This window comes from Lactuca sativa, chromosome 9 (genome assembly GCF_002870075.4).
Source record: "Lactuca sativa cultivar Salinas chromosome 9, Lsat_Salinas_v11, whole genome shotgun sequence".
In the NCBI taxonomy this organism is placed as follows: domain Eukaryota; kingdom Viridiplantae; phylum Streptophyta; class Magnoliopsida; order Asterales; family Asteraceae; genus Lactuca; species Lactuca sativa.
In genome coordinates, this window is record NC_056631.2 from 193066589 (window position 1) to 193094161 (window position 27573).

General features: G+C 31.8%; 1 long non-coding RNA gene across 1 annotated transcript; it reads right to left on the bottom strand.

Annotated features, from left to right (window-relative positions):
• Positions 1-12315: 12315 nt before the first annotated feature.
• LOC128128772 (uncharacterized) lies at positions 12316-13306 on the bottom strand. The gene is made up of 3 exons (XR_008226804.1): positions 13148-13306; positions 12903-13002; positions 12316-12826 (listed from the first exon to the last, which is right to left on the bottom strand). It is a non-coding gene; the product is annotated as an uncharacterized LOC128128772 (long non-coding RNA).
• Between the last annotated feature and the right edge of the window lie 14267 nt (positions 13307-27573).

The following is a 27573-nucleotide window of genomic DNA, read 5'->3' on the forward strand; positions in this document are numbered from 1 at the left end:
GCAATGGTAGATTTGTGCTCATATTGTTTGCTTCATCCATATACAGGCTACAACATACAACTATTATGTTTGTCTTCTTTTGGTATTGGATAAATGTCTGCATTTATAGCATTGAACTGCATCCAATGACATTCAAAGAATTAACTTTTATGAGCTTTTATATCCTATTTTGCAAACCTAACCGACTATAATGGGTTGGTTACCTAAATTAGCCTATAAAACATAAGTAACTACCCTTCAAATGCAAAAAAAGTAATAATAATAAGAGGAAGGACCTTTTAAACCAAAATTGATAAGTTGCTTGGGCTACACTGATAGTAACCCCATAAGATTACTAGAATAGATTTGGACTTTTTATAGCCCGCAAGATTTTTGTATTATATCATCATTAAGTCACACCATGTTTTGTAAACATAATTTCACCACACAAATCGTCCCCTTATAAACACCTTTATTGACATTTTCTTTGCTCATACCATATTCTTTTAGACTGTTGCTAAACCCAACTATATCCGATCAAACAAGCAACATAAAGCTAAGATATTGTTAACAAGTCAAACAAATCTTATTCGAATACAATCATCAACTCAAAACTCCATTTTACACCTTTGTGCTTTGTCATGGTAAGACAGGCCTGCCTTTTCAGGTGCGTCTCCAGTGGGAGCTGCACATGCACATTTATCTGGACCAAATGCAAAAATAGTCGGGAATCTAGTTACTCCAAACCTTGCTTGTATATCCTAAAAAATTATAATCCATTAGTAAACAATTATATAAAATAATATTAGTTTAAATTATAAAAAATAATGAAGAATATGTTTTCCACGTCACAGTCAAGTTCACCAAACTTGACCTTTCCTTCCAAAGCCTTTGAAGCCTTGTCCCACTCACGTTTTATATATATATATATATATATATATATATATATATATATATATATATATATATATATATATATATATATATATATATATATATATAGGATATAGATCCGGTAAGAAGTTTGTTACCCGGGTGCTCGGAACAAGACAAACCAAACATCTTTACTTTGCATAACCGATTGTTCAAAATTTCCTGAATTCAGTATAACTGAGGCTGTATCACCAGTGTCAACGAGATTTAAATTTACGGTGAATGATAAAAAGAAGAAGGAAATAAAGATCAACACATTTGTGGAGCGATTCATGGTTGCTGATGTAGAAATGGAAAACAAAAAAAGTTGTTGTTGTGTTTGATTGAGAGATTCGTGTTATAAATAATGAAGCATGCATGTAATTTGAAGAAACGTGGATGGACTAGCAAATTATTTGTTGAGTCATTATCGAGCAAAAGTAATTAAGTAAGTGTTTTACTCTTTGAAAGATGTCCAAAATATTATTTATGAATTATGGAAGCAGGAATCCAACGCATAGGCTATTTGGAAATTAAAAATAATTCTCTTTTTTTCTTTGCTATCATGGAACATATATAATACCTTTTGCGAAGCCATGTTATTTTTATTTTAGGGTTAGATCGTTCTCTTAGAGGATTTAATCAATGGATTTATGCATTTTTAATTTTGAACCTTTTATGTTTTCAAAAGCAAGAGGCGAATTATGGGAGATAGAGCCTTGATCGAAGGATAAACCAAAAGAGAATAACCGATGAACTTATTAAGTTTTCTTGAGCGGAAAAAGAGCTGCTTAATAATAATAATAATAATAATAATAATAATAATAGTAATAAGACATGTGTCGTAAGATTACCAGTATTGGAGTTTTTATAGCCCGCAAGATTTTTGTATTATATCATCATTAAGTCTCACCATCTTTTGTAAAGATAATTTCACCACACAAATCGTCCCCTTACACCTTTATTGACATTTCTTTGCTCATACAATGTTCATTTAGATCCTCTGTAAAACCAACTATATCCGATCAAACAAGCCACACAAAGCTAAATATCATAATTGTACATAGATCAAAATATATAAGCATAACGCGAAGAAAAAAAAACTTATTAATTATAGTACATACAAAGGAGGAATACAACATTCTTGTCAACGTGACATCCTCCTGTAACCAACTATATTATCTCGGGGGTGTCATCTTTTTCCTTTTCCGCCTCCTTATCTTCTTTACCCCCTTCTATGACAAGCGTGTTCTTTCTGGAGGGGTTTACCACACAATTCGGGTCCCGAGGATCACATGTAGGAGCTTCGGCTTTGGTTTCTCGGATCAAAATTAAAATTATTCTTTATTAGCTTTTTACACCAAGGTTAAAGGTGCCTTTATTGTTTCATATCGATAACAAGTCAAACAAATCTTATTCGAATACAATCCTCGACTCAAAACTCCATTTTACACCCCTGTGCTTTGTCATAGTAAGACAGGCCAGCCTTTTCAAGTGCGTCTGCAGTTCTTTCGGTTAGTCCGGTGGGAGGTGCACATTTATCTGGACCAAATGCAAAAACAGTCGGGAACCCAGTTACTCCAAACCTTGCTTGTATATCCTGAAAACTTATAATCGATTAGTAAACAATTATATAAAATAATATTAGTTTAAATTATAAAAAATAATGAAGATTACATTTTCCACATCACAGTCAAGTTCACCAAACTTGACCTTTCCTTCCAAAGCCTTTGAAGCCTTGTCCCACTCAGGTTTAAGTTGTTTAACATATGGACACCTGAAAGAAAACATATATATATATATATATATATATATATATATATATATATATATATATATATATATATATATATATATATATATATATATATATATAAAGGTTTAAAATTGAATATGATAAGGTAAAAAAGAATAAGTATATGTGGAATAAATTATTACCAGGGTGCTCCGAACAAGACAAACCAAACATCTTTACTTTGCATAACCAATTGTTCAAAATTTCCTGAATTCAATATAACTGAGGCTGTATCACCAGCGTCAACGAGATTTAAATTTCCGGTGAATGATAAAAAGAAGAAAGAAATAAAGATCAACACATTTGACAAGCGATTCATGGTTCCTGACAGAGGAATGGAAAACGAAAAAACGTATTCTTGTGTTTGATTGATAAGAGATGTGTGCTATAAATAATGAACCATGCATGTAATTTGAAGAAACGTGGATGGAGTAGCAAACTATGTGCTGAGTCCTTATTAGCAAATGATGGGGTCAAATTATGCCTACATTAATGGAGTAACTGAACTTTTTATTCATTAAGTTTAACATATTAATAAAAACTTTTTTATTACTTATTACTCTTATGAATGTATTTTTATTAACAAAGTGTATATATTACAAATCCATCAATATATGTGACATATATCTTATAAAAAAATATTATGCAAATTATATTATATGGTTCTAGATGAATAGTTATCTTTCACTGTTGTAAAAATCCCGACTAGGTCCCGATTAATCTCCGATTAATACCCAGGCGTTACTCGACCGACTAGATGGCGCCTAGTGATTAATCCCTGCATACATAATGAGTGAAACAGTATAAAACAATGAAATTTTAACACTTTGAAGAAGTTCTATAACAATAGAAACTGTTTGAGGTATGATTAGTGTTGCTTTAATCATATTAACCCATTTTGTTACGATATTAGTGGTATTTACGAACTTTGATATGATATTAGTCATATTTAATTTTTTAAAATTGAACAAATTAGTAATTAATGGTCCCGCTTAATCTCCGCCTAGCCGATTAATCCCATAACCCTAGTCCACCGACTATCTAACGTCAAACGTTTTTTACAACCTTGCTTTTAACATATAAAACCACCCACGTCTAACATATAAAACCACATACATCGGTTCTTTCAAGCTTCTTTTAAAGTGTCAGTTGGATACTATTGCCAGCCACGCCAATTTTCCCCTTCAAATCCAACAAGACTTGCAAACATTTATTGGAGGGGCCTTTTGAAATAACAAACATAATTACATATTAGGTTCCAGAATGTCGGTCGTTTTTTTACCCATGCCACATACATTCCACTTAAAAGTTTAATGTTTCTCCTATGAAGATTTGGGTAGTAGGGGTTGATGTTGTTGGCAAATGAAGATAGAAATAGGACGGTGTTCATCGCCCATAATAGTGTCCACGTCAGTTTGCCATCGATCAAAAACGACATTGTGCAACCTTCTATATATTTGTGTACATTCTTAATGCAACGCATCTGGCAACTTCTCATATATATATATATATATATATATATATATATATATATATATATATATATATATATATATATATATATATATATATATATATATATATATATATAGTTTAAAGTTTAATTAATATATTGAACAAAATTTCACACTATAAATTAAGTAAATAAATTGAAATAAAATAACATTAGTACAAATCAATAAAAATAAATACATAAATATAATTATATATATATATATATATATATATATATATATATATATATATATATATATATATATATATATATATATATATATATATAGTAGAGATATTAGTTAAAAGTATATATTTGCTGATGTGGTAGTGGAGACCAGTTTTGAAAGTTGGTTGTAAATGTTGATATGACAAGTTTGAAAGACCAGAAATTACACTGCTTTAGATTTAGATGGTCTAATGCCAAAAATTTGCAAGGGTGAATTATGTGGACAAAAGAGAAGTAATTTGGCCAGGCAGCATGGAAACCTATTGGATGATGAGAATGGTTGGAGATATTCTTACTATTATAGAGTTGCTTGTTGACATCATTATCGAGCAAGAGTAATTAAGTAAGGGCTCGTTTGTTTTTTGGAAAAAAGACTTTTTGGGCGCTTATATCTACAGGTGGATAGATGTTTACAAAAAAGACCATTTGTTTTGTGGAAGACAAAAGAACTCGAACATACTTTTTCATCTCTTTTCCAAAAAGACCTAAAAGTACAGCTTCTAATTACATAATACATTCATCACCTCCATTCACTTTTCCCTTTCATGATTGCATCCTCCCACACCGACGATCTCTCCACACCGGCCAAATCTCTGGTGGACGTTGGATCTTGATCCGCTTTCGACGCTTCTTGCTCTGCCTCCGTCGCTGCCGTCGCCGGCTCATCAAATACAATCTGTTCCGTCGCTCTTTGTTCTCCTCTCTCGTTTCTATTTTCTTATCTCCCTCTCAACTTGTATTATTAATTTAAACTCCATTAATGGTGAAATCTCATCTACCATTTTGTCAATTAAAAACCTCAATGTTGTTGATTTCTCAAATAACTTTCTTTTTATCTGTTTGCTTTTGTTTTGTTTTCTACCGGTTATAATTGATTATGCTTTGTTTAAGATGTAATTTTCTTGTTGTTTACTGCTCTTAGACCAGAAAAGTATTAGTTTTTTCCTGTTGGAACAAGTAATTTTCCTTTTTCTTGTTTGAAATCCCTTTGGCACCAAATCTGGACATCAGGGGTATTGTTGTTTGTTAATGTGTCGGTAATTTAATTAAGATTAAGGAATTTCTTATTATTGTATTTGGGGTTTTTCCTTTTCATCAGCTACATTTGTACATGAAAATTTTACTGATTCATTTTTTCAAGGCAAGCTAGGATATTGTAAAACAAGATTTATGATTTACCATCCCACACAAGGCGCATAAAGCCATAAACAAGCATTAATTAGTACAGGGCTAGTAATTTTTTATACCTTTCTCTCATCTTTAAGCTTAACCTGTCTACTATTGTGTTCTCTCTTCAGAAGCACTTGCGTCTTCTTGATACCAACATCGAAACCATTAATTCCAAACTCACTGTGTTGTATACTTTTTTTGTTAAGTACTATTTTACTTTGCTGTTTATCTTTCATGTTGTTGGTTAATTGCCTTGAGATTTGAGTGGGTTGATCACATGTTATCTTAATTACATGCCCTTTCTTATTACTTTGCTGGTGTTTTCAAGACTCATGTCAAACATCGACCTTTTTGCTCTTTGTTCTATTTTGTGGTACAGGTGTCTACTGCTACTTCTGGTGCCTTGGTTGTAGTATCATTTTTGGTTTTTTGGTTTCGTTTTGGTGTCTTGACAAATATACCCTTTTTGATAAAATGACAAAAATGACAACCCTCGGGTGCAACTCCCATGATGGAAATTAATGGCTACAAAAATAAAAACAAATTTTGTTTTATTTTTTAAAAAAAGGCTTCATATATATTGGTAAACTTTGATCATTTGAAAAAAGCATTAAAAACAAACAATCTTTTGTATAAAGACTTCTTGTATGATGGTATAGAAAAATATTTTTGGTCCACATCTTCAGACATGGAAAAAGACTAAATACATTTTATCACTTCTAAAAAAAACACCATCTAAGTGTTTTACCCTTCGAAATACGTACAAAATATTATTTTTGAAGTATGGAAGCAGGGATCCAACGCATAGACTATGTTGAAAAAAGAATTTCTTTTTTGCATTGCGGGCATTCAACATATATAATACCATTTGCGAGGCCATGTTATTTTCATTTTTGGTTAGCACTACAAGAAATAAGGGCGTTAGCGGCGACACATGGCATTAGCGGCGACATGTAATTAACGCGTTACATGTCGACGCTAATACCATGTGTCGCCGCTAATAATCACATAATAGCGATCTGTGTCAAACGAGCCCCATCAGTTCGATTTGTTTTCAATCGTAGGGTTGTAACGGAACAAGACAAGGCGATGGCTTTTCCCTTCTGGTTGTCGTCGCTAATACCTACGTGTCGCCGCTAATGCCTACACGTCGCCGCTAAAGGCCTTTACAGATAACACCCCCCCCCCCCTAGCTTCCTTTCTATTCCTTTATATGTATCGTGTGTTCTGTGAAACCAACCAGCCGACTAGAGTTCCTTCGACCATCGATCGCGTCTATTCGTCGTTCCTGCCACAAGACCACCGACCCCGCCTCCATTCTGTTAATTCTGTCAAGGACTCGCATCACCGGCGACGAAGAATCATAACACCGGCGACGAGGAAGTAAAATCGGCGACCACAGTTGGTTTTTGCCTCCTTCTCCGGATTACACAACCAGGTTCCTTTACAACATATGTATTTGTGTATTTCTATTATGTGTATGTACATATGTATTTTTATGTGTTTTTGTAAGTATGTATGATGTATGTATATGTAATGTATGTATAAATGCATGTATATATGGTGAAAACAGAAAAATTATGTATGTTTATATATATATATATATATATATATATATATATATATATGTGTGTGTGTGTGTGTGTGTGTGTGTGTGTGTGTTTGCCATATGTGTATATCAATTTGTATGTATAAGTCTATATGTTTATATATGTATATTTGTTTACCATTTGTGACTGGAATGTATGTATAAGTGTATTTTAATATGTTAATTTATATATATATATATATATATATATATATATATATATATATATATATATATATATATATATATATTAGGTACAAGTTTATATGTATAAGTGTATGTATATGTATGATCACCTAACTTGTGTATTTTTATGCAGTTTCGAAAGTATAATGCTATAAAGGAAAGTGTATTTGTATATATGTATATGTAATATGTGTATTTGTATGTATATATATATATATATATATATATATATATATATATATATATAGTAGAGATATTAGTTAAAAGTATATATTTGCTGATGTGGTAGTGGAGACCAGTTTTGAAAGTTGGTTGTAAATGTTGATATGACAAGTTTGAAAGACCAGAAATTACACTGCTTTAGATTTAGATGGTCTAATGCCAAAAATTTGCAAGGGTGAATTATGTGGACAAAAGAGAAGTAATTTGGCCAGGCAGCATGGAAACCTATTGGATGATGAGAATGGTTGGAGATATTCTTACTATTATAGAGTTGCTTGTTGACATCATTATCGAGCAAGAGTAATTATGTAAGGGCTCGTTTGTTTTTTGGAAAAAAGACTTTTTGGGCGCTTATATCTACAGGTGGATAGATGTTTACAAAAAAGACCATTTGTTTTGTGGAAGACAAAAGAACTCGAACATACTTTTTCATCTCTTTTCCAAAAAGACCTAAAAGTACAGCTTCTAATTACATAATACATTCATCACCTCCATTCACTTTTCCCTTTCATGATTGCATCCTCCCACACCGACGATCTCTCCACACCGGCCAAATCTCTGGTGGACGTTGGATCTTGATCCGCTTTCGACGCTTCTTGCTCTGCCTCCGTCGCTGCCGTCGCCGGCTCATCAAATACAATCTGTTCCGTCGCTCTTTGTTCTCCTCTCTCGTTTCTATTTTCTTATCTCCCTCTCAACTTGTATTATTAATTTAAACTCCATTAATGGTGAAATCTCATCTACCATTTTGTCAATTAAAAACCTCAATGTTGTTGATTTCTCAAATAACTTTCTTTTTATCTGTTTGCTTTTGTTTTGTTTTCTACCGGTTATAATTGATTATGCTTTGTTTAAGATGTAATTTTCTTGTTGTTTACTGCTCTTAGACCAGAAAAGTATTAGTTTTTTCCTGTTGGAACAAGTAATTTTCCTTTTTCTTGTTTGAAATCCCTTTGGCACCAAATCTGGACATCAGGGGTATTGTTGTTTGTTAATGTGTCGGTAATTTAATTAAGATTAAGGAATTTCTTATTATTGTATTTGGGGTTTTTCCTTTTCATCAGCTACATTTGTACATGAAAATTTTACTGATTCATTTTTTCAAGGCAAGCTAGGATATTGTAAAACAAGATTTATGATTTACCATCCCACACAAGGCGCATAAAGCCATAAACAAGCATTAATTAGTACAGGGCTAGTAATTTTTTATACCTTTCTCTCATCTTTAAGCTTAACCTGTCTACTATTGTGTTCTCTCTTCAGAAGCACTTGCGTCTTCTTGATACCAACATCGAAACCATTAATTCCAAACTCACTGTGTTGTATACTTTTTTTGTTAAGTACTATTTTACTTTGCTGTTTATCTTTCATGTTGTTGGTTAATTGCCTTGAGATTTGAGTGGGTTGATCACATGTTATCTTAATTACATGCCCTTTCTTATTACTTTGCTGGTGTTTTCAAGACTCATGTCAAACATCGACCTTTTTGCTCTTTGTTCTATTTTGTGGTACAGGTGTCTACTGCTACTTCTGGTGCCTTGGTTGTAGTATCATTTTTGGTTTTTTGGTTTCGTTTTGGTGTCTTGACAAATATACCCTTTTTGATAAAATGACAAAAATGACAACCCTCGGGTGCAACTCCCATGATGGAAATTAATGGCTACAAAAATAAAAACAAATTTTGTTTTATTTTTTAAAAAAAGGCTTCATATATATTGGTAAACTTTGATCATTTGAAAAAAGCATTAAAAACAAACAATCTTTTGTATAAAGACTTCTTGTATGATGGTATAGAAAAATATTTTTGGTCCACATCTTCAGACATGGAAAAAGACTAAATACATTTTATCACTTCTAAAAAAACACCATCTAAGTGTTTTACCCTTCGAAATACGTACAAAATATTATTTTTGAAGTATGGAAGCAGGGATCCAATGCATAGACTATGTTGAAAAAAGAATTTCTTTTTTGCATTGCGGGCATTCAACATATATTTGCAAGGCCATGTTATTTTCATTTTATGGTTACCACTACAAGAAATGGGGGCGTTAGCGGCGACACATGGCATTAGCGGCGACATGTAATTGACGCGTTACATGTCGACGCTAATACCATGCGTCGCCGCTAATAATCACATAATAGCGATCTGCGTCAAACGAGCCGCATCAGTTCGATTTGTTTTCAATCGTAGGGTTGTAACGGAATAAGACAAGGCGATGGCTTTTCCCTTCTGGTTGTCGTCGCTAATACATACGTGTCGCCGTTAATGCCTACACGTCGCCGCTAAAGGCCTTTACAGATAACACCCCCACCCCCCTTAGCTTCCATTCTATTCCTTTCTGTGTATCGTGTGTTCTGTGAAACCACCCAGCCGACTAGAGTTCCTACAACCATCGATCGCGTCTAGTCGTCATTCCTGCCACAAGACCACCGACCCTGCCACCATTCTGTCAATTCTGTCAAGGACTCACATCACCGGCGACGAAGAATCATAACACCGGCGACGAGGAAGTAAAATCGGCGACCACAGTTGGTTTTTGCCTCCTTCTCCAGATTACACAACCAGGTTCCTTTACAACATATGTATTTTTATGTGTTTTTGTAAGTATGTATGATGTATGTATATGTAATGTATGTATAAATGCATGTATATATATGGTGAAAATAGAAAAATTATTTATGTTATATATATATATATATATATATATATATATATATATATATATTATGTACAAGTTTATATGTATAAGTGTATGTATATGTATGATCACCTAACTTGTGTATTTGTATGCAGTTTCGAAAGTATAATGCTATAAAGGAAAGTGTATTTGTATATATGTATATGTAATATGTGTATTTGTATATGTATATATATGTATGTATTGTATACAATTTGGAAACTAGAATGCTTTAATGAAAAAAATGAAAAAAACAAAAACAACGTAGGATGCTAAAATGGAAAGTATTATTTTTTATATGTGTACTTGTATGTAAAGAAAATTACATATGTAGTTTGTGTATTTGTTTGCCATTTGGAAACATAATGTTACAGATGAAAAAAAAACAACAACAAAGTAGGGTGCTATAATAGAAAGTGTATTATTTTTGTATATGCAATATGTGTAACTTTTATTCACATCGTAATTTTACAGGCTACATATGGAGTTTGGTTGGACGATACTCTTCTATGTGATGGAGGATGTTATGGCCTAGGACATGGAGGTAATGGAGTCGGGGATCCACCACCTCCAGTAGGCTTTGATCGTGGACAACACGAACAAGATGGTAAGTCTCATTATGATATATTTATTATCTATTTTTATCCAATTATTATAAGTTATCGTGACTTATATTTTTAATTATATTTTTTAGTTGGGATTCCTAAAAAAAGAAGAGGCCTACCAAAAAACATTCAACTATCAAAGTTGATATGGGCGAACAAGCGAAAGCCCGTGCATTTGGATTTCGACAGAGATCTCACATATCCTCTGTCGGGAACCCGTGGTAATTGATTTACCCGTGACATTGGGAGGTATATGTGGATGAACACCCCTTTGAACGTATCTGGTTGGGATATTGTTTTCCCCGCTTTCAGGAATGCCACAGTCGTGCATCAAACAATGTTAAAACATCTGGAATGTAGTGCTACACTTGAAGATTGGTTTCATTCGTTGCCACAATGAAATGAAACCGGAGGAGACGATGAGAGCGATGATGACGAGTAGCTAGTTGTAGGATTTTTGTATCTTTTGTTTGTGTAAGTATTTTAGATTAGTATTTTCGATATTTTGTATTATCTTAAATTGGATAAGTATTTTAATAGGATGTTGGATTAATATTTTGGAATGGAAGGATGTGGGATTAGCTTAATTAATATCATAACAGTTTTTATACTTTTTATATAGTTTTTTTCAATTTTAAAGTGAAAAAAAATTACCAATACCGGCGACGCCTTTAGTGGCAACAGTTTGTTATTAGCGGCGACAAGACTTTAGCGGCGACGCCCGGTTATTTGCGGCGACAGACCTTTAGCGGTGACATTTAGATTATCAGCAACAAAGCATCAGCAGCGACATTTTAGTGACGACGTGTCGCAACTAACACTGTTTGCGGCGACAAACGAAACTTTTAGCTGAGACGGCTATCGTCGGTAAAACTCTAATTTCTTGTAGTGTAAATCCTTCTCTTAGAGGGTTTAATTAATGGATTTGTGTATTTTTTTGTTTTGAATCCTTTATGTTTTCAAAAGCAAAAGGAGTTTTGAATCCTTTATGTTTTCAAAAGCAAAAGGCGAAATTACGAGAGATAGAGCCTTGATTGAAGGATAAACCGAAACAAAATAACCAACAAACTTATTAAGTTTTCTTGAGCTGAAAAAGAGTTGCTTCATAATATATATATATATATATATATATATATATATATATATATATATATATATATATATATATATATATATATATAGACACACATGTGGCATAAGATTACTAGTATAAATTTGGACTTTTTATAGCCCGCAAGATTTTTGTATTATATCATCATTACGTCACACCGTCTTTTGTAAACATAATTTCGCAACAGAAATCGTCCCCTTATAAACACCTTTATTGACATTTTTTTTGCTCATACACAGGTTTTTAGGTTGTCATTAAACCCAACTATATCAAATCAAACAAGCAACACAAAGCTAAGATATCGAAATTGTACATAGATGCAAATATATAAGCCTAACACAAAAGAAAAAACAAAACCATAACAATTATAGTACATACAATGGAGGAAAACAACATTCTTGTCAACGTGACATCTTGCTGTGACCAACTATAATTATCTCGGGGGTGTCATCTTCTTTTTCCCTTTCCGCCTCCATATCTTCTTTACCCCCTTCTACGACAAGCGGGTTCTTTCTGGAAAGGTTTACCACACAATTCGGGTCGCGAGGATCACATGCAGGAGCTTCGGCTTTGGTTTCTCGGATCAAAATTAAAATTACTCTTTATTAGCTTTTTATACCAAGGTTAAAGGTGTCATTATTGTTTCATATCGATAACAAGTCAAACAAATCTTATTCGAATGCAATCCTCAACTCAAAACTCCATTTTACACCCTTGTGCTTTGTCATGGTAAGCCAGGCCAGCCTTTTCAAGTGTGTCTACAGTTCTTTCAGTTACTCCATTGGGAGCTGCACATTTATCTGGACCAAATGCAAAAACAGTCGGGAACCAGTTACTCCAAACCTTGCTTGTATATCCTGAAAAATTATAAGCGATTAGTAAACAATTATATAAAATAATATTAGTTTAAATTATAAAAATAATGAAGAATACATTTTCCACGTCATAGTCAAGTTCACCAAACTTGACCTTTCCTTACAAAGCCTTTGAAGCCTTGTCCCACTCCGGTTTAAGTTGTTTAACATATGGACACCTGAAAGAATATATATATATATATATATATATATATATATATATATATATATATATATATATATATATATATATATATATATATAAGTTTAAAATTGAATATGATAAAGTAAAAAAGAATAAGTATATGTGGAATAAATTATTACCAGGGTGCTCCGAACAAGAGAAACCAAACATCTTTACTTTTCATAACCAATTGTTCAAAATTTCATGAATTCAATATAATTGAGGTTGTATCACCAGCATCAACGAGATTTAAGTTTGAGGTGAATGATAAAAAGAAGAAAGAGATCAAGATCAACACATTTGTGGAGCAATTCATGGTTGCTGATGTAGAAATGGAAAACGAAAAAAGCTGTTGTGTTTGATTGATAAGAGATTTGTGTTATAAATAATGAATAAATGCATGTAATTTGAAAAAACGTGGATGGACTAGCAAATTATTTGCTGAGTGGTTATTAGGAATTGGTGGGGATCAAATTACGCCTAAATTAATGGAGAACCAAAGGAAATGATAGTCGTTTGAAATAAAACTTAGAAACATATTTACTAATCTCAACTTTTTATTCATTAACTTTAACATATTAATAATAACTTTTTTATTACTTATTATTCTTTTTAATATATTTTTATTAACAAAGTCTATATATTACATATCTAATCTATATCTTATAAAAAATATTACCAAAATACCCTTCATTATTAATTAAACTATCATGGAATAAAATGCAACAAAATGGTACAACAGTCATTTTATTTAATAAAGTTACTTGTAATTACTATTTCCATAATCTGTGTGTTTTTTGTCTATAGACAATAATTTGGGGACGTATGTAGTGTGTGTGTGTGTGTATATATATATATATATATATATATATATATATATATATATATATATCTAATAAAACAAATTTCACTATTTCTAAAAATAGATTGAATAAAATAATAATATTTTTTAAGACGTCCAAATCATTAAGCTAATTGTACAACTAATGACTAATAAAATAATATTTAAATTTAAACAAACTCCTATAAATCTTCTCTTCCAAGGTTTTGACCAAATCTTTTTTCATCCAAATAAATATTCAACACCCTATAATTTGGTCATTTCATTAATTTTCTTTATTTTTAATATGACATGTTTCCTAAAACAAACTAACGATTGAATTGAAAATAATCATTCTCCATCGAAAACAAATTAATTGTCGAAACAAACTATTTGTCGTCCGCCGCTTTGCGCGGGTAACGGCTAGTGTGTATATATATATATATATATATATATATATATATATATATATATATATATATATATATATATATATATATATATATATATATATATATATATATATATATGTATGTATGTATGTATGTATATAGTTTAAAGTTTAATTAATATCTTTAACTAAATTTCACACTATAAATTAAGTAAATAAATTAAAATAAAACAACAATAGTATAAATCTATATATATATATATATATATATATATATATATATATATATATATATATGTGTGTGTGTGTGTGTGTGTGTTAAGTTATCCTCCTTAATAAATGAAGGTTTTTTTGTCACATGTCAATCTCTCATGAGTTTTGACACTTGTCATTTTGTGGTATTTTTGAAATAAATATTATGCATTTGTCAATTTTTGGTTTGTTACAATTTTTAAAATTAAAGTCATATACTCATATACTTATATATGTAAAGTATTAAAAATGATATATATGAAATTAAATTGCAATAAATATGTATCTTCTTTATTTTAGAATTTTACATTAAAAAATATTTTATATTACACTTTAATGTTTAATCTTTTTTTAAATCAACCCGTGTAATACACGGGTTTCACACTTAGTTATTAAATAAATACTAGTTTTAAATAGTAGATATGTTAGTTAAATGTATAAAGTATTTGTTGATGTGGTAGTTAGAGATGATTATAAATGTTGATATGACAAATTTGAAAGACCAGAAATTGCACTGCTTTAGATCAAAACATTTGCAAGGGTGAATTCTGTGAGGGATAATGACTTAAAAGGGTAATATATTTTTCGATTTGGATACATTTGGTCACTGAGTTTTTTTCGTCTATGTTTACCCTTCAACTTGTTAAACTGTACACATTCAGTCATTACGACCGGCTACTCGATGTTAGCCAGTAAAAATAACTTAATAGGGTAATATATTTCTCACTTTGTACACATTTAGTCTTTAATAAATTTGTACGCATTTAGTCCTTAATATTTTTTTGTTGCAAAATAAGTCTTTTTTTGTTTTTGTACTCATTAAGTATTTATGAATAATTTATTTAGGTTTTTCTCACGACATCTTACGTGAGACAATCATTAATGAGGTGTTTGAGGTTGTTGATGCTTATGTCCATCGCGATCTTTACTACTTGGTTGATTAGGTCATGTGTTCTGAACATCATAACTTCTTCATACGATCTCGGGTTTTAACGATCTTTATATCCATGTGTTCGTATGTACAACTTTCATTTAGATTAATAAAATTGTAACTAAAAATATATTATATTTTAATGGGAGTAATCTTAACGAAAGTTATAGTAGACTTCAAAACGAGCACAAGGATATAGAATGTGTACAATTTAACAAGTTGAAGGGATAAATGTGGACGGAAAAAAAACTCAGTAACCAAATGTGTACAAATCGAAAAATATTTTATCTTTTTAAGTCATTATCCCATTATGTGGACAAAAGAGAAGTTTGGCCTGGCAGCATGGAAATAAATTGGATGATGAGAATGGTCGGAGATATTCTTAATAATATAGAGGAATAATGACTTGAAAGGGTAACGAATTTTCGACTTTTGTCACATTTAGTCACTAAACTTTTTTTTCGTTATCTATTTGCCATTGAACTATTGAAACTGTTCACATTTTACCCTTATGACCGGCTGTTGTCGATCATAAGGGTAAAATGTGAATAGTTTCGATAGTTCAATGGCAAATAGATAACGAAAAAAAGTTTAGTGACTAAATATGAACAAAATCGGAAGTTCGTTTCCCTCTAAAAAGTTCAATGACTAAATGTGAACAAACTTTCTCTTGTATTATGTTTTAGCAAATTATTTGTTTTGTTAAATTGTAGCAACATTTGTTGATGAAGAAATCTATGAAATATATATAAAAAAAAAAAAAAAAGAACCCTGAAAATATATTTAAAAAAAACAAAAAACCAAAACCGAAATAAAAAACCAATGGTTTGACATTTTCCAAAATAAAAAATCAAAATTTCCAATCTGATTTTGGTTTTACAAAAAATGAATCATTCTCACTGATGTGAATTATGACCATTAGTTTGGCATGCAGAATTTGTGACATCCCATGAATATGTAGTTACAACATCGTCTGAACTCATAATTCATAGTAAGGGGTTAGAGTATCATCGCATGAATACGTAGTTACAACATCGCCTGAACTCGTAATTCATCACCTACAGGTTATGGGCCTACTGGTGTTTCCACTGAGTTGTCTAGAATAGTCCGTGGTCACCATCTATACTCTGATAGATGACTACATCGCCACATTGTCGGTTAAGGTTATGGTATCTCCTTTCATCCTACATCACATATTCATCATCATCGATTTACCTAATTATCATCACCTATCTCTCATCATTTTATTTCATCACATACCAACTATTTCATCTACCCATGTTTCATCCGCAACATATTTGTAGATATAAAATAAATATACCGTTTGAATATTTTAAAACATGTATAAAATCATTCATCCAACATAGACAACAAGTATTCAAATAATATGCATACATAGCACGTAATTTATATAAAATACTTCATATCTATGTGTAAGATGAAAATAACTATATATACCATAAAAATCCCATAAATGCTTCCTAACTTCGAACCCCAAGGTTTACTCTACTAAAGCTTCATATTCTCGACTCTCTGGACCTAGAAAGGTCCAGATCTATCACACCAAAAAGCTCAAGATAGCTCTTCCTTTCACTCTACACACTCAAGCTCGCTAGGGTTCTCACTTATGGGAAAGGTAGTCGCAATTGAAGGTCATAAGTGCCTTTAAATATGGCTCGGGCCCAAAGATTTAGGGTTTCTGCCAACAACGCGGACTTGTCGAGTCGCCTCACCGACTCGTCGAGTCCATTCCTTAATCCGAGTCATCATTCGTGACCTTACTCGACGAGTTGAGCCGTCAACTCGTCGAGTCTCTCTTCTTAACTCAAAAGAAAAATACTTAAATTATGATACCTGGAAATCCGGATGTTACATTTTGTTTTTTTTTACTTTATAGATTTCTTTATCAACAAATGTTGCTACTATTAAACAAAAATAAATAATTTGCTAAAACATAATACAATAGGAAGTTTGTTCACATTTAGTCATTGAACTTTTTAGAGGGAAACGAACTTTCGATTTTGTTCACATTTAGTCACTAAACTTTTTTTCGTTATCTATTTGCACTAAACTATTGAAATTGTTCACATTTTACCCTTATGACTGGTAACAGCCGGTCATAAGGGTAAAATATGAACAATTTCAATAGTTCAATGACAAATAGATAACGAAAAAAAGTTTAGTGACTAAATGTGACAAAAGTTGAAAGTTCGTTACTCTTTCAAGTCATTATCCCTATTATAGAGTTGCTTGTTGACATCATTATCGTGCAAGAGTAATTAAGTAAGTGTTTTAGCCTTTGAAAGACGTACAAAATATTATTAATTAAGTATGGAAGCAGGGATCCAACGCATAGACTATTTGGAAAAATAATTTTCCTTTTGGCATAATACCATTTGCGAGGCCATGTTATTTTCATTTTAGGATTAGATTGTTCTCTTGGAGGATTTAATCAATGGATTTATGTATTTTTTTATTTTGAATCTTTTATGTTTTCAAAAGCAAAAGGTAAAATTAAAAGAGATAGAGCCTTGATTGAAGGATAAACCAAAACCGAATAACCGATGAACTTATTAAGTTTTCTTGAGCGGAAAAAGAGTGCTCCATAAATAGAATTAAAAAAAAAAAAAAGGACATGTGACATAAGATTAGAGTTAATGTCACTCTTGCCCAACAAACTAAGACCTTCTGTTTTAAAAGGTCACTAATCTTATTTTTTTTTGCATTCTACGGGTGTAATCTTGATTTTTAAATTTTAAAAGGTCCTTATTTCTTAATTTCTTAACTTGTTACCGGCTAGAAGCCGGTCAATACATGTCCTACATTTCTTCATCAACTTACTCATCTTCTTTACATTGCCACCACCACCATTATTCCTTAACTTCTGCCTGCTTTCTTTATCGACTACCTCCATCTCCGTCTTCTTCCACTTTGATTATCACAAAAAAAAAAACCATGCCATTCTTTCTCAACTACCTCCATCCTCAACCTCCCATCCACCTTCTCCCGCTTTGATTATCCCAAAAAAGAATTCATGTCCACCGTCCCATACTCCATGAAGGTATCATTGAAAAATAAAATCAATATCCAAAATAAATAAATCGATAAAATCAAAACCACAAAAAATTTTGGGTGTTGCTATTAAGACACCCTATAGATACATTTATCAAAAACTTATTGATAACTAGTTATAATCATTTTTTTCGGAAAACAATGTAATTTTAACAAATAAAAATACCTTAAAAACTATATAGGGTGTCAAAATGGTAAAACGGGGTGTCTTTTTAGCTAACCCCAAAATTTTAAGTTGTGCAGGTGTGTATTCGATTGTTACTGCAAGAAATTTGCAGATGACACTTCCAATTTCCAAAAATTATCTTGCAAATGTCTCTTTCGTTATATTCAAAATCAACATATTTGCAGATACTTTTCGTTGCTCCAAAGAGCTTGTGATGCAAAATCCTAACAATAAACCTTGATATGTGTTTAACGTAAGAATAGGAATAGAGACCGGATACCAAAACATTAATTTCTCAAGTAACGAAAAGAAGAACACCAAATAAAACCCAGAAAAATAAGAACACCAAAAAAACTCAGAAAAAGATGCCAATTAATCCCAAGCGCTATCTTTTTGGGGTTTCGTAAATCTCCTAGCTTCGTCCTTTGAAAATGACCCATTAATCACGTGCTTCCTCAATTAATTTGGGTGTTGCTAAATTGACACCTTTTAGACACCCTATAAACACTTTTAGTAAAAGTCAACCTATAATAAACTATTTATAATTTACTTTTTAAAAAAAACAATGCAAATTCAACAAATAAAAAAACCTTAAATCTAATAGGGTGTCTAAATGGAAAAATGGGATGTCTTTTTAGCCAATCCCATCCATTTCTATGCATCTATGCAACCAGGCCTCCTACGACACCACTATTCGATTCCAAGTTCTAGGGTTTTCATTATCTCTGCTAATGATCAACCGATGAACTGATTTTTAGATTAGCCATTCAATTTTCCATGAAGTTCAAATTACGGGAATTTAGAGTCAAAGCCTTGATCGGAGTCAACCGATTCTGAAAACCCACGAAGGACAGGTGGGTGTCGCTGCAGATAGTAGCGGTGGAGGAGTGAAGGTTGAGGTAGGTAATGTCGTTGAAGGAGCTCAAGTGGCGGTGAAGGAAGCGAGGGGGATCAAGCGAACCAGTTGTCTGCTAAGAAGATTAAAGAAGAGGATAATGATGATGACGTTTCTTTTATTTGCTTCAATGGTGGGAGTCTCATGTTGTGCAATGGTAGATTTGTGCTCATATTGTTTGCTTCATCCATATACAGGCTACAACATACAACTATTATGTTTGTCTTCTTTTGGTATTGGATAAATGTCTGCATTTATAGCATTGAACTGCATCCAATGACATTCAAAGAATTAACTTTTATGAGCTTTTATATCCTATTTTGCAAACCTAACCGACTATAATGGGTTGGTTACCTAAATTAGCCTATAAAACATAAGTAACTACCCTTCAAATGCAAAAAAAGTAATAATAATAAGAGGAAGGACCTTTTAAACCAAAATTGATAAGTTGCTTGGGCTACACTGATAGTAACCCCATAAGATTACTAGAATAGATTTGGACTTTTTATAGCCCGCAAGATTTTTGTATTATATCATCATTAAGTCACACCATGTTTTGTAAACATAATTTCACCACACAAATCGTCCCCTTATAAACACCTTTATTGACATTTTCTTTGCTCATACCATATTCTTTTAGACTGTTGCTAAACCCAACTATATCCGATCAAACAAGCAACATAAAGCTAAGATATTGTTAACAAGTCAAACAAATCTTATTCGAATACAATCATCAACTCAAAACTCCATTTTACACCTTTGTGCTTTGTCATGGTAAGACAGGCCTGCCTTTTCAGGTGCGTCTCCAGTGGGAGCTGCACATGCACATTTATCTGGACCAAATGCAAAAATAGTCGGGAATCTAGTTACTCCAAACCTTGCTTGTATATCCTAAAAAATTATAATCCATTAGTAAACAATTATATAAAATAATATTAGTTTAAATTATAAAAAATAATGAAGAATATGTTTTCCACGTCACAGTCAAGTTCACCAAACTTGACCTTTCCTTCCAAAGCCTTTGAAGCCTTGTCCCACTCACGTTTTATATATATATATATATATATATATATATATATATATATATATATATATATATATATATATATATATATATATATATATATATATATATATATATATATAGGATATAGATCCGGTAAGAAGTTTGTTACCCGGGTGCTCGGAACAAGACAAACCAAACATCTTTACTTTGCATAACCGATTGTTCAAAATTTCCTGAATTCAGTATAACTGAGGCTGTATCACCAGTGTCAACGAGATTTAAATTTACGGTGAATGATAAAAAGAAGAAGGAAATAAAGATCAACACATTTGTGGAGCGATTCATGGTTGCTGATGTAGAAATGGAAAACAAAAAAAGTTGTTGTTGTGTTTGATTGAGAGATTCGTGTTATAAATAATGAAGCATGCATGTAATTTGAAGAAACGTGGATGGACTAGCAAATTATTTGTTGAGTCATTATCGAGCAAAAGTAATTAAGTAAGTGTTTTACTCTTTGAAAGATGTCCAAAATATTATTTATGAATTATGGAAGCAGGAATCCAACGCATAGGCTATTTGGAAATTAAAAATAATTCTCTTTTTTTCTTTGCTATCATGGAACATATATAATACCTTTTGCGAAGCCATGTTATTTTTATTTTAGGGTTAGATCGTTCTCTTAGAGGATTTAATCAATGGATTTATGCATTTTTAATTTTGAACCTTTTATGTTTTCAAAAGCAAGAGGCGAATTATGGGAGATAGAGCCTTGATCGAAGGATAAACCAAAAGAGAATAACCGATGAACTTATTAAGTTTTCTTGAGCGGAAAAAGAGCTGCTTAATAATAATAATAATAATAATAATAATAATAATAATAGTAATAAGACATGTGTCGTAAGATTACCAGTATTGGAGTTTTTATAGCCCGCAAGATTTTTGTATTATATCATCATTAAGTCTCACCATCTTTTGTAAAGATAATTTCACCACACAAATCGTCCCCTTACACCTTTATTGACATTTCTTTGCTCATACAATGTTCATTTAGATCCTCTGTAAAACCAACTATATCCGATCAAACAAGCCACACAAAGCTAAATATCATAATTGTACATAGATCAAAATATATAAGCATAACGCGAAGAAAAAAAAACTTATTAATTATAGTACATACAAAGGAGGAATACAACATTCTTGTCAACGTGACATCCTCCTGTAACCAACTATATTATCTCGGGGGTGTCATCTTTTTCCTTTTCCGCCTCCTTATCTTCTTTACCCCCTTCTATGACAAGCGTGTTCTTTCTGGAGGGGTTTACCACACAATTCGGGTCCCGAGGATCACATGTAGGAGCTTCGGCTTTGGTTTCTCGGATCAAAATTAAAATTATTCTTTATTAGCTTTTTACACCAAGGTTAAAGGTGCCTTTATTGTTTCATATCGATAACAAGTCAAACAAATCTTATTCGAATACAATCCTCGACTCAAAACTCCATTTTACACCCCTGTGCTTTGTCATAGTAAGACAGGCCAGCCTTTTCAAGTGCGTCTGCAGTTCTTTCGGTTAGTCCGGTGGGAGGTGCACATTTATCTGGACCAAATGCAAAAACAGTCGGGAACCCAGTTACTCCAAACCTTGCTTGTATATCCTGAAAACTTATAATCGATTAGTAAACAATTATATAAAATAATATTAGTTTAAATTATAAAAAATAATGAAGATTACATTTTCCACATCACAGTCAAGTTCACCAAACTTGACCTTTCCTTCCAAAGCCTTTGAAGCCTTGTCCCACTCAGGTTTAAGTTGTTTAACATATGGACACCTGAAAGAAAACATATATATATATATATATATATATATATATATATATATATATATATATATATATATATATATATATATATATATATATATATATATAAAGGTTTAAAATTGAATATGATAAGGTAAAAAAGAATAAGTATATGTGGAATAAATTATTACCAGGGTGCTCCGAACAAGACAAACCAAACATCTTTACTTTGCATAACCAATTGTTCAAAATTTCCTGAATTCAATATAACTGAGGCTGTATCACCAGCGTCAACGAGATTTAAATTTCCGGTGAATGATAAAAAGAAGAAAGAAATAAAGATCAACACATTTGACAAGCGATTCATGGTTCCTGACAGAGGAATGGAAAACGAAAAAACGTATTCTTGTGTTTGATTGATAAGAGATGTGTGCTATAAATAATGAACCATGCATGTAATTTGAAGAAACGTGGATGGAGTAGCAAACTATGTGCTGAGTCCTTATTAGCAAATGATGGGGTCAAATTATGCCTACATTAATGGAGTAACTGAACTTTTTATTCATTAAGTTTAACATATTAATAAAAACTTTTTTATTACTTATTACTCTTATGAATGTATTTTTATTAACAAAGTGTATATATTACAAATCCATCAATATATGTGACATATATCTTATAAAAAAATATTATGCAAATTATATTATATGGTTCTAGATGAATAGTTATCTTTCACTGTTGTAAAAATCCCGACTAGGTCCCGATTAATCTCCGATTAATACCCAGGCGTTACTCGACCGACTAGATGGCGCCTAGTGATTAATCCCTGCATACATAATGAGTGAAACAGTATAAAACAATGAAATTTTAACACTTTGAAGAAGTTCTATAACAATAGAAACTGTTTGAGGTATGATTAGTGTTGCTTTAATCATATTAACCCATTTTGTTACGATATTAGTGGTATTTACGAACTTTGATATGATATTAGTCATATTTAATTTTTTAAAATTGAACAAATTAGTAATTAATGGTCCCGCTTAATCTCCGCCTAGCCGATTAATCCCATAACCCTAGTCCACCGACTATCTAACGTCAAACGTTTTTTACAACCTTGCTTTTAACATATAAAACCACCCACGTCTAACATATAAAACCACATACATCGGTTCTTTCAAGCTTCTTTTAAAGTGTCAGTTGGATACTATTGCCAGCCACGCCAATTTTCCCCTTCAAATCCAACAAGACTTGCAAACATTTATTGGAGGGGCCTTTTGAAATAACAAACATAATTACATATTAGGTTCCAGAATGTCGGTCGTTTTTTACCCATGCCACATACATTCCACTTAAAAGTTTAATGTTTCTCCTATGAAGATTTGGGTAGTAGGGGTTGATGTTGTTGGCAAATGAAGATAGAAATAGGACGGTGTTCATCGCCCATAATAGTGTCCACGTCAGTTTGCCATCGATCAAAAACGACATTGTGCAACCTTCTATATATTTGTGTACATTCTTAATGCAACGCATCTGGCAACTTCTCATATATATATATATATATATATATATATATATATATATATATATATATATATATATATATATATATATATATATATATATATATATATATATATATATATATATATATATATATATAGTTTAAAGTTTAATTAATATATTGAACAAAATTTCACACTATAAATTAAGTAAATAAATTGAAATAAAATAACATTAGTACAAATCAATAAAAATAAATACATAAATATAATTATATATATATATATATATATATATATATATATATATATATATATATATATATAGTAGAGATATTAGTTAAAAGTATATATTTGCTGATGTGGTAGTGGAGACCAGTTTTGAAAGTTGGTTGTAAATGTTGATATGACAAGTTTGAAAGACCAGAAATTACACTGCTTTAGATTTAGATGGTCTAATGCCAAAAATTTGCAAGGGTGAATTATGTGGACAAAAGAGAAGTAATTTGGCCAGGCAGCATGGAAACCTATTGGATGATGAGAATGGTTGGAGATATTCTTACTATTATAGAGTTGCTTGTTGACATCATTATCGAGCAAGAGTAATTAAGTAAGGGCTCGTTTGTTTTTTGGAAAAAAGACTTTTTGGGCGCTTATATCTACAGGTGGATAGATGTTTACAAAAAAGACCATTTGTTTTGTGGAAGACAAAAGAACTCGAACATACTTTTTCATCTCTTTTCCAAAAAGACCTAAAAGTACAGCTTCTAATTACATAATACATTCATCACCTCCATTCACTTTTCCCTTTCATGATTGCATCCTCCCACACCGACGATCTCTCCACACCGGCCAAATCTCTGGTGGACGTTGGATCTTGATCCGCTTTCGACGCTTCTTGCTCTGCCTCCGTCGCTGCCGTCGCCGGCTCATCAAATACAATCTGTTCCGTCGCTCTTTGTTCTCCTCTCTCGTTTCTATTTTCTTATCTCCCTCTCAACTTGTATTATTAATTTAAACTCCATTAATGGTGAAATCTCATCTACCATTTTGTCAATTAAAAACCTCAATGTTGTTGATTTCTCAAATAACTTTCTTTTTATCTGTTTGCTTTTGTTTTGTTTTCTACCGGTTATAATTGATTATGCTTTGTTTAAGATGTAATTTTCTTGTTGTTTACTGCTCTTAGACCAGAAAAGTATTAGTTTTTTCCTGTTGGAACAAGTAATTTTCCTTTTTCTTGTTTGAAATCCCTTTGGCACCAAATCTGGACATCAGGGGTATTGTTGTTTGTTAATGTGTCGGTAATTTAATTAAGATTAAGGAATTTCTTATTATTGTATTTGGGGTTTTTCCTTTTCATCAGCTACATTTGTACATGAAAATTTTACTGATTCATTTTTTCAAGGCAAGCTAGGATATTGTAAAACAAGATTTATGATTTACCATCCCACACAAGGCGCATAAAGCCATAAACAAGCATTAATTAGTACAGGGCTAGTAATTTTTTATACCTTTCTCTCATCTTTAAGCTTAACCTGTCTACTATTGTGTTCTCTCTTCAGAAGCACTTGCGTCTTCTTGATACCAACATCGAAACCATTAATTCCAAACTCACTGTGTTGTATACTTTTTTTGTTAAGTACTATTTTACTTTGCTGTTTATCTTTCATGTTGTTGGTTAATTGCCTTGAGATTTGAGTGGGTTGATCACATGTTATCTTAATTACATGCCCTTTCTTATTACTTTGCTGGTGTTTTCAAGACTCATGTCAAACATCGACCTTTTTGCTCTTTGTTCTATTTTGTGGTACAGGTGTCTACTGCTACTTCTGGTGCCTTGGTTGTAGTATCATTTTTGGTTTTTTGGTTTCGTTTTGGTGTCTTGACAAATATACCCTTTTTGATAAAATGACAAAAATGACAACCCTCGGGTGCAACTCCCATGATGGAAATTAATGGCTACAAAAATAAAAACAAATTTTGTTTTATTTTTTAAAAAAAGGCTTCATATATATTGGTAAACTTTGATCATTTGAAAAAAGCATTAAAAACAAACAATCTTTTGTATAAAGACTTCTTGTATGATGGTATAGAAAAATATTTTTGGTCCACATCTTCAGACATGGAAAAAGACTAAATACATTTTATCACTTCTAAAAAAAACACCATCTAAGTGTTTTACCCTTCGAAATACGTACAAAATATTATTTTTGAAGTATGGAAGCAGGGATCCAACGCATAGACTATGTTGAAAAAAGAATTTCTTTTTTGCATTGCGGGCATTCAACATATATAATACCATTTGCGAGGCCATGTTATTTTCATTTTTGGTTAGCACTACAAGAAATAAGGGCGTTAGCGGCGACACATGGCATTAGCGGCGACATGTAATTAACGCGTTACATGTCGACGCTAATACCATGTGTCGCCGCTAATAATCACATAATAGCGATCTGTGTCAAACGAGCCCCATCAGTTCGATTTGTTTTCAATCGTAGGGTTGTAACGGAACAAGACAAGGCGATGGCTTTTCCCTTCTGGTTGTCGTCGCTAATACCTACGTGTCGCCGCTAATGCCTACACGTCGCCGCTAAAGGCCTTTACAGATAACACCCCCCCCCCCCCCTAGCTTCCTTTCTATTCCTTTATATGTATCGTGTGTTCTGTGAAACCAACCAGCCGACTAGAGTTCCTTCGACCATCGATCGCGTCTATTCGTCGTTCCTGCCACAAGACCACCGACCCCGCCTCCATTCTGTTAATTCTGTCAAGGACTCGCATCACCGGCGACGAAGAATCATAACACCGGCGACGAGGAAGTAAAATCGGCGACCACAGTTGGTTTTTGCCTCCTTCTCCGGATTACACAACCAGGTTCCTTTACAACATATGTATTTGTGTATTTCTATTATGTGTATGTACATATGTATTTTTATGTGTTTTTGTAAGTATGTATGATGTATGTATATGTAATGTATGTATAAATGCATGTATATATGGTGAAAACAGAAAAATTATGTATGTTATATATATATATATATATATATATATATATATATATATATATATATATATATATATATGTGTGTGTGTGTGTGTGTGTGTGTGTGTGTGTGTGTGTGTTTGCCATATGTGTATATCAATTTGTATGTATAAGTCTATATGTTTATATATGTATATTTGTTTACCATTTGTGACTGGAATGTATGTATAAGTGTATTTTAATATGTTAATTTATATATATATATATATATATATATATATATATATATTAGGTACAAGTTTATATGTATAAGTGTATGTATATGTATGATCACCTAACTTGTGTATTTTTATGCAGTTTCGAAAGTATAATGCTATAAAGGAAAGTGTATTTGTATATATGTATATGTAATATGTGTATTTGTATGTATATATATATATATATATATATATATATATATATATATATATATATATATGTATTGTATACAATTTGGAAACTAGAATGCTATAATGAAAAAAATGAAAAAAACAAAAACAAAGTAGGATGCTATAATGGAAAGTATTATTTTTCATATGTGTACTTGTATGTAATGAAAATTACATATGTAGTTTGTGTATTTGTTTGCCATTTGGAAACTATAATGTTACAAATGAAAAAAAAAAAAAAAAGTAGGGTGCTGTAATAGAAAGTGTATTATTTTTGTATATGCAATATGTGTAACTTTATTCATATCGTAATTTTACAG